Below are 9,792 nucleotides of genomic sequence, written 5' to 3'. Positions count from 1 at the left end.
GCCCACTCTATCCATCCATCTGTTTATCCATGGACTGTCTACCTCCCTCTCTCACTAGAGTACCAACTCCAAGAAAACAAGAACTTTGCTTCTTTTATTTACAGCAGCATCACCAGTGTGAACACAGAGCTGCAGATGGTAGGTGTTTAACACTTATGTACTGAAAGAAAAATGAATAAGTAAAAGAGTACATTTGTAAGTGCACAGAAAGAATTTTGGAAGAAGAAAAAAAAGTAGTCACCTCTGGTCAGGGAACTTGGTAGATGAAAGGAAAAGACCCAAACAGTTGCCCAAACCAAAATATCAGACATGACATGAGGTGAATATCTATTGTTTCTATATATAGTACACCTGCAGCTTTTTACTCTTATTCTGATAACCATGCCGAAAATTCTCTTTAGAGGAAACAAGTTTGGCCAACTCTCAGTCCAAGTATTTAAGGAGAGTGGTCTCTAGGGAGTGCACATGACCTGGTCCAGGCCAAGGCAGGCTTGTTATCCCACCAGCCACAGTGATCGGATCCAGGAAGGAATAGAATCTAACAGAGAACAGCAGTGTGGGGGTCTGTCGCTTTTCTCACTAGAGAAGTGGAAGTCTATTTTGCGGGACTGGGTGCTGGGATAATGTTAGCCTAAGGCTATGAGGGGTGGCACACTGAGCCTAAGAATGGAATGAACCCAAAGGAAACAGAAGAAAGAAGATCCCTGAGGACATTTGAGCACTGAATGAGGTTACACCTGAAGATTGTTCAGTTACTTGAGCCAATACATCCCTTTTTGTTTAAGACAGCTTGAGTTGGGTTTTCTGTCATTTGCAATAGAAATCTGAAATATGATCATGGACTCTCCCTTTCTTATTCAGTCAATCACTAACTATGGTCAATGTACCCCCTGAATAGCACCTGAATCTGTCCACTTTTCTCCATCTCCACTGACAGGAGATGCTACCATCATCTCTTACGGAATTTTTGCCTCAACTTTCTTCCCTGGCCTTGCCAAACCAATTTCTACCTTGTCGTCAAGATGAGTTTTCTAAAATGTATAATATGATCACTGCCTTCTTTAAAATCCTTCAGTATTTCATCATTATTGCTTGCAGTATAACATTCAAAACTAATACCACAACAAGGTGCACTATATATACATCTCTTTATTCTCTTTCTATCATGATTTTTTGACATCTTACAAAATCTTTTGGCTGGGGAAGAGACTGCTCCTGAAGGGCTAGCCAATTCTTAGAGAGCAAGGACTCAGCCGGGAGCATCCTTGGGTATGCAAACTAATCAATCCAGAGCCCACCTCTTCTGTCTGGCTTACATACCACTGCCTTACTCATCTCAGACAACTAGGACCATCCCTATAGTCCAAAGCCCACCAAAATATTTTAAACTTGCCAGTCCTACGCTATTTTTCTGACCTGTCTTGCCCTTCCCATAGAAACCCCAGTGAAGGCCTGGCCCAAACTTTTTGGCTAGCTCCTCTCTTCTTCCTCCTGAACAACTGGTGTTTCTCCATGTGGCCTTGCATGGTGTGCCGTACCTCCTGTCTCTAGGACTTGTGAGTATAATAAACTTCATGTTCCTGAGCCTCTCCTCTGTTTGCTCTTGTGGCCGCACTTGCCTGATCATTTTATAAACAAATACAAGAAACAAGTGCTCTGTTTACTCCTCTAACTTTATTGCTAACTATTCTCCTTACCAGCTGTACCCAACTACAAGCAATCCCCTAAAAGCTTTATTGCCTCTCTCATCCCCTGGCTTTTTTGTTTGTTTTTTAATCCTCACCCAAGGCTATGCTTTATTGATTTGAGAGCGAGAGGAAGGGAGAAAGAGAGAGAGAGAAACATTGATGTAAGAGAGAAAAAACATCAATCTGTTGCCTCCCATTCAATCCCAACTGGGGATCAAACCCATAACCTGAGTAGGTGTCCTGATAGGGAATGGAACCCATGACTCTCTGGTGCACAGGACAGTGCTCCAACCAACTGAGCCACACCAGCCAGGGTTTATCAGCTAGTTTTAGTCTATGCAGTTCCCTTGTCTGGAATTCTTTCTCTACTGCTTCCCCTTTTCCCATCAAACTCCACCTACTTGTTCTTAAAACTCTGATTAGACCTTAGTGTATTGGGAAGACCTTCCTGTTGCACTAGTCCCAAGTCTGGGTGCGGTAGGTACTCCTGGGTGATGAAGAATAATTTTGTGCATACCTCTCTGATAGCACTTATCACTGCATTTTAATTGCCTGGCTCATTTTCTCTGCTTCCTGTATATGTAGGAAATCCCAAGGAGGCAGGAAAGAAACTGTGTCTTCTTCAGTACCATATCCCGGCATCTGAACAGGGTTTGCCTAAAATCAGGACCTAATATCTGTCAAATGCATGCTAAGTGCTATAGTACATTCTATATGAAACATTCTATATGAAAGTTGATACATGTCTTCTCCTAAGGATGGGAATCTACCTTAGCGGCTACCTCTCCCAGAGCTAAGAGCAGGTCTGCAGCAGAGAGAAAGAACAAGCAGGAGCAGATGTTACAGCATATGCAGTTCCTTGCTCTTTTCCTGCAGCAAGAATTCACTTTCACTTTCAGATAGGCCCAGGCTGCTGTGCAGTCTATTCCACTGCCTCGCCTGGGAGCCCAGAGGGAAGACAACTTGGCACCAAGTAAATGAACTGCGCTCTGACGAAGAAGGGGGATTTTCCAGCCACACTGCCAGGCACCCGGATTTGTGCTTGGGTGATGGGGAGGAGGAAGGAAGGCTCTCAGACCAGCCACTCCTAGCCAGTGGTGCATTGCAGCTTCCCAGAGAGAGCAGCAGATCTTCCCTGCCACTCACTATGAGGAGGGCTGGGAAGCGTGGGTCCTTTAGAGAGCTCATCTTACCCCAGATCAGAGCACAGGCCTTTCCAGGCAAGTCTGTTCAAAAAGTGTTTTTTGCTGAAGACCTACGCTAAGCCCACCACCTGTGTTGAACCTTCCCTAACTCTCTAGCCCACAGTAATCTCTCTGGCTCTTCTCTTAACTACCACAGCACTTACTGAACATACCTCCATTGCATGGGTACTAAGTACTGGCCACTTTACCACAGACAACTCTGGCTGACTGGCGTGCATTTTATTTAATAATGGAAGCAGGCTCTGACATCCTGCCCCAACTGAATTGAAAGGTCAGGGACCACACTGTGTACTTTTCTATATGTCCTTACAATATTCACAGCACTCAGTGCAGTGTTAAGTTGGGGATTATGATATCAAGAACCACTCAATAGATGACTGAATAATGAAGGCTGCTTTATTCATTTGTGGAAAGGCTCACTATAGAGAAATCTACTAACTGGACACAGGCAAAGCTTCCTATAGGAATCAGCTTCTCCTGACCTGGAAAAACCAGAGTATCACTGGCAGATCTTCACTTTACCCTCAACCTTATGACATCTGATAGGCTGGATCGGGTGCTAGAGAAGATGAGCTTCATGGATCCTATATCATATGCTATCTATCTATGTCATCTTGTGTCAGCAGGAGTTCATAATCTGCAATGCTATCCCCAGAGCTCCATGGGTTAGGGTCAGGTGCCACTGCCACTAGTCTCTATCTGGTTTGAATGGGATCAAGATGTAGGCTACTTAAGTCATAGTGAGATGTCTTTTGTTCCAGAGAAAGAGTGTGGGCAAGCCCTAACTGGTTTGGCTCAGTGGATAGAGTGTCGACCTGCAGACTGAAGGGTCCCAGGTTCGATTCTGGTAAAGGGCATGTACCTTGGTTGCAGGCACATCCCCAGTGGGGGGTGTGCAGGAGGCAGCTGACTGATGTATCTAACTCTCTATCCCTCTCCCTTCGTCTCTGTAAAAAATCAAATATATATATATATATATATATATATATATATATATATATTTTTTTTTTTTTTTTAAAAAAGAGTGTGGGCAAGTGGGAGTGAAGCTCATTCTCCTGTGATATAGAATAGTTAAGCCCCCTGCCATATTCAAAGAAAAATGCTATAAGCCCCCTCTAGGGCTTCAAGGATGATTAAGATATAGGTCTCCACTCTCAGAGAGACTGTAGTCAAGAACTTATGCTTAGCAAAGTGTGCGTTGACTGGACAATAGCAATTCAGAAAAGGAAAAAAAAAACATATAGAAGGAAAAAGGACTTGAGTCCAGCCTCAGTGGATCTGTGGGACTTAGTGGAAGAGGTCAGTTAGTGGTAGGTCATCCCAGGCTAGGAAAAGCAGGAAAGCCAAGGTGTAAAAGTGGATAGGTGCCAGACTCTTGAAGGAATAGTGTATTTGCAAAACAATATGTAAATGGATGGTTATTCTTCTAGCAAAAATTCACCATAGGAGTCTCTTTAATAAAATTAAACCAATTGCTAGTGTTGTTTTAGGGAGTTCGAAATCTGTACTCCATCTTTTAGGTTTCGCAGCATGAAGGTGCCTCTTCTGAGACACTGCATTCAGTGCCGAGTGCCAAGGAGTGCTTTCAAATTTTAATACACATGAGGCATCTGGGTGCCATGTCACCATGCAAGTTCTGCTTCAGGAGATGAGAGGAAGATCCTAAAATCTACATTTCTATCTACATCCCAGATGGCATGGATGCTGCTGGCCCATGGATCATACCTTGAGTAGCAAAGTACTAGTACATTGCTCACTTTGAGTAATTCGTATTTACTATCACAGATTTCTCATGAAACATACTAGATCCGTGGTCGGCAAACCTCGGCTCAAGAGCCACATGCGGCTCTTTGGCCCCTTGAGTGTGGCTCTTCCGCAAAATATCACGTGCGAGTGCACACGTACAGTGCGATTGAAACTTCATGGCCCATGCGCAGAAGTTGGTATTTTGTGGAAGAGCCGGTATTTTGTGGAAGAGCCACACTCAAGGGGCCAAAGAGCTGCATGTGGCTCGCGAGCCGTGGTTTGCCGAGCCGCAGTTTGCCGACCACTGTACTAGATGATAGAATTGGTGTGAGAAATGATTCTATCTTGTAAAAAGTGTACAATGATAACTATATAATCAACTTCTCAAAAACACACATATACAATAATAACTGTATAATCAACTAGAGAACTAGTGCATGGGATTTGTGCACTGGTGGGGAGCGTGGCCTGCGATGATTGGCGCGCTGTGGGAGCACTGCTCATCCTGGTCAGCCAAGTGGCTATGGACTTGTCCTCTGAGCGGCTATTCTCACTGTGGTCAGCCGAGCAGCACTCCCACTGTGGGAGTGTACTGACCACCAGGGGGCAGCTCTTGCATTAAGCGTCTGCCCCCTGGTGGTCAGTGCACATCATAGTGACTGGTCAACCAGTCGTTCTGGTCATTCTGCTGTTTGGTTGCTGGGATTTTATTATATAGGATGTTTTTGATGGGTGTTTACCATCAAATATAGAGTTTCATTATAACAGCAATAAAGAATTTTTCCATGGGCCAAATCCAAGTCATCACCTGTATTATAAAGTTTTACTGGAACACAGGTATGCCCATTCATTTACACATTGTTTATTGGAGCTTTTATTCTTCTTTGTCAGAGTTAATTAGTTGCTGCAGAGACCATAGGGCCCTCAAAGCCTAAAATATTGACTATCTGACTCTTTCCAGAAAAAGTGTGCTGACTCCTCGCTGATAAGCTTGAGAACTTAAAATATATATATCCTATATAATAAAAGGCTAATATGCAAATAGACCGAATGGTGGAACCACCAGTAGCTATGACACACACTGACTACCAGGGGGCAGACACTCAATGCAGGAGCTGCCCCTGGTAGTCAGTGCACTCCCACAGTGGGAACGCTGCTCAGCCAGAAGCTGGGCTCATGGCTGGTGCGTGCAGTGGCAGTGGTGGGAGCCTCTTCTGCCTCCGCAGCAGTGCTAAGTATGTCCAACTGCCGGCTTAGGACCGCTTCCCTCAGGACATCTCCTGAGGGCTCCCAGACTGCGAGAGGGCACAGGCCAGACTGAGGGACCCCCCAAGTGCATGAATTTCGTGCACTGGGCCTCTAAAATATATATATAATTTCAGAGAGGAAGGGAGAGGGAGAGACAGAAATATCAATGATGAGAGACAATCATTGATCGGCTGCCTCCTGCATGTCCCACACTGGGGATTGAGCCTGCAACCAGGGCATGTGCCCTGACTGGGAATCAAATCATGACCTCCTGGTCCGTAGGTTGATGCTCAACCACTGAGCCACAATGGGCAAGAACATAACTTTTTCGGATCTTGCTGGCTCTGAACTTAGGCACCTAAGCTGCCCATTAAGCTTTCTTCTTTGAAAACCCAGTGTCTTTCCCAGAACACCGCTTTGAAAGAGCACAAGGTTCTCCAAATTCTCTTGACAAGAGAGGGACTGGGCTTGCCCAGGAAACCCTCCCATCGTGTGGGAGGTGTGGGAGATCTTGAAAGATCTGAATCACAGCAAAAGTTCAAAATCCCCACAATGCATTTACATTCCCAATGTGAAGTTTAACCTGTTTATGACTGCGGTGCCAGATCAGGAGGAAATACAGGCAAAGGCGACCTTACACTGCAGGTGCATGGATGTTCTCACTCATCCTTGAACCCAGACCAGACTGTGTGCTCAGGGCCATCTGTCTTGATTAAAAACTCAATCCTCCTGAGAATGCTTATTTCAGATTAGATAGTGTCTATTCTAAACTTGGCATAGAATTAGAAGAGCTCCAAAAACACAGGAAGCAAACTCCTGCCCAACAGCCTGGGGAATTTGAACTCTTACAGAAAAGAGGCATTTGTCTAGACTAGCCTGTGGCATTGACCTAGATTGATGGACAGTGGAAATCAAATGAAAATTAGGAAGGATGTATGTTAAGAAGGGATGGGGCAAAAGTAAGGTTCCCCTAAGAGTTTAGTACAAGGAAAAGTAAAGGCCTCCTGAGAGTTAAACTATAAATTCAACAAACAATAAATCGGAGTCAAAATATGAGCAGTCACGTCAAAGATTCAGAAGAGCTCTTCCAGGCCTCTAGGACTTGACTCTAACCCAGATGAAATTATTAGCACATTGTTTCTGGCAACAGATGGGCCATTAAGAAATAGAAGCAGGTGGGTAGAGGTGTGGAGGGTTAATACTGGTGGTGCCTGTATTTGTCCAAACTGGAGAAGAGCGTACATAGAAAAAGAGCTTAGCTCATTTTTTTTGAGGGATTACTAATCCCTTTTCTCCTCCCTTCTTCCCTTTCTCTCTCTCTCTCTCTCTTTCTCTGTCCTTTCCTTTCTTCTTTCCACAAATATATATAAGTAGTCTGTTCTGTATCAGGACATATGCTATAGAAGCTGGGAACACAATGCTGAAAAAAAATGGACAGTCTGCTCTCAGGAAGCTTAGATGTCTCATGATAAAGGAAGAAATTAATAAAATAATACTGCATATATATCTATAATTGTTATAAGCAATACTCATGATAAATGTTACGAAGCAATAGATAAAGCACAACCCTACCTCAGGGCCTTTGCACTCGCTGCTCCTTCTATCTGGAAGCATCTCTCTTCAGATATTTTATTTATTTATTTATTTATTTATTTATTTATTTATTTATTTATTTACTTATTTATTTATTTACTAGGGGCCCCGTGCACGAATTCATGCACCTTGAAAGGCACTATGGGCTGCAAGGTTGTAGTGGGCACAGAGATGGATCTTGGCCCATCCTCCACACCCCCACCCGGCCCCTCCTACTGCAGCCCCTGGCCCCCTGTCTGCCAGCAGCCCCACTCCTGCCACCCTCCGTTCCCACATGCTGACAGTAACAGCCCCGCTTGTACCCACTGACGGCGCAGAGTGATTGGGGCCAGTGTCAGCAGTGGGTGTGAGTGGTGGCTGCTGTCTGATCGCCCCTCAGGAGCAGGGGGAGGTGGAGAAGCCCTCAGGGGCGATCAGGGCCAGCAGCCACTGCTTGAACCCGCTGATGGCACCGAGCTATCAGGACCAGCACTGGGCACTGGCAGCAGGTGCAAGTGGCAGCTCTGGCGCCAGCAGCAGATGTGAGGGCCAGGCAGGACCAGGGCACGCGGGAGCAAAGAATTGTCAGTAACCACCAGAGGCTTGCCTGATAGCGACCAGCACCCCACCTTGGTCCGGCGCCCCTGCTCACCTGCTCCATCCCGCCGCAGCCAACGCCCGCCATGTTCCTCATGCAGCCCCTGGTGGTCAGTGCATGTCATAGCGACTAGTTGTTTGGTTGTTCCGCTGTTCAGTCTATTTGCATATTAGGGTTTTATATGTATATATAGACTATTTTTTTGTTAATCCTCACCTGAGTATATTTTTCCATTGATTTTTAGAGAGAGTGGAAGGAAAGGGGGTAAGACAGAGAGAGAGAAAAATCTATGTAAGAGACACATTGATTGGTTGCTTCCGCACAGCCTGACCAGGGCCCTTGATGAGAATCAAAACCAGGACCCTTCCGTCCCTGGGTCTATCCACTGAGCCAAACTGGCTAGCGCTCCCTTCAGATAGTTTAAAGTTCTCTCTTCACTTCCTTCAGGTTTCTGCTCAAACATTATCCTATCTGATATGCTCCCTGATAACCCTGCATATGAAACAGCAACTTCCGTTCCCCCACTTCCCTATGCCTTATGCCTCTTATATTTTCTCCATCATACTTATCAGTTTCAGATATTATATATACATATATGTGTGTGCATATAAATATGTATGCTGCACGTTATCATGTCATATTTTCTTTTGGTCCTTGTCTCTCTTCATAGAGGCTAGCATGCGAGCCTCCTGGGAACATGGGCTTTGTTTTGCTCACTGCTCTGTCCTATCACCAGCATTCATACTAGGCACTAATACATGTTTATTACAAAACAAATAAAACTATGGGTCATCTGAGAGTATGTATTACACACATTAAAAAAAAAAGAAAAGAAAAAGAATAGATGGTACCCAGATGAAATGTTATGATCCTAAAGCCCCACTTCCGCAAGGACTGGCAGCGCGCATTGCCACGTTTAACCAGCCAGCAGAGAAGATCCCCAGACACAAGGTCTGGTGAGCCAAAGCGCAGCTGCATCACCCTGCTTCAGGACCCATCGGGCCCATCGTGAGATGCCCCATGAAGCGGTACCACAGCAAAGTGGGAGCAGGCAGGGGCTTCAGTTTGGAGGAGTTAAGGGAGCAGGCATCCACAGAAAGGTGCCCACCCGTTGGGATCTCAATGGATCCGAGGAGGCAGAACAAGTCCATTGAGTCTCTGCAGGCCCAGGTGCAGCAGCTAAGGGTACTCCAAGCTCATACTCTTCCTCCTGGGAAGCCCTTGGCCCCCATGAAGGTAGACAGTTCTGCTGATGAACTCAAGTTGGCTAACCAGCCAGCAGGACCAGTCAGGCCCACACGGAATGCCTTCAAAGAGAAAGCCAGAGTCATCACAGAGAAGGAGAAGAACTTCAAGGTGTTTGCCAGTCTTCGCATGGCCTATGCCAATGCCCAGCTCATTGGCATCTGGGCAGAAAGAGCCGAGGACGCTGCAGAACAGTCTGTTAAAAAGAAAATATAGAGTGCTGTTGGTAACTTGTGATTAAAAAAAAAAAGAAGAATAGTAGGAGTTAACTGTTTCCACTTACCCTTTATTCTCTCCTGGCCAGACGATGTGCTTCCTTGATGTCATTCAGCGTTCCTCACCCAGGCTTGAGTTCCCCATTTATTTCTTGAATTTTCTGGTAGAGAGCACTTGTTTATTCCTTTTCTGATGTTCTATTTTATCTCCTTACATTGACTATCTCTTTATCTTTATGTGTTAAATGAGCAAGTGGGTCCTGGAACAAATTAAA

General features: G+C 45.2%; 1 pseudogene; it reads left to right on the top strand.

The window, feature by feature from the left end:
• The first annotated feature begins 8,901 nt into the window (after positions 1-8,901).
• On the top strand, positions 8,902-9,518 carry LOC102425767 (annotated as a pseudogene).
• The last annotated feature ends 274 nt before the right edge of the window (positions 9,519-9,792 follow it).

The sequence above is a fragment of the Myotis lucifugus genome, unplaced genomic scaffold, assembly GCF_000147115.1.
Source record: "Myotis lucifugus unplaced genomic scaffold, Myoluc2.0 scaffold_92, whole genome shotgun sequence".
Classification (NCBI taxonomy): Eukaryota; Metazoa; Chordata; class Mammalia; order Chiroptera; family Vespertilionidae; genus Myotis; species Myotis lucifugus.
The sequence above is the reverse complement of the archived record's forward strand: the minus strand, read 5'-3'. Positions and strand labels throughout refer to the sequence as shown.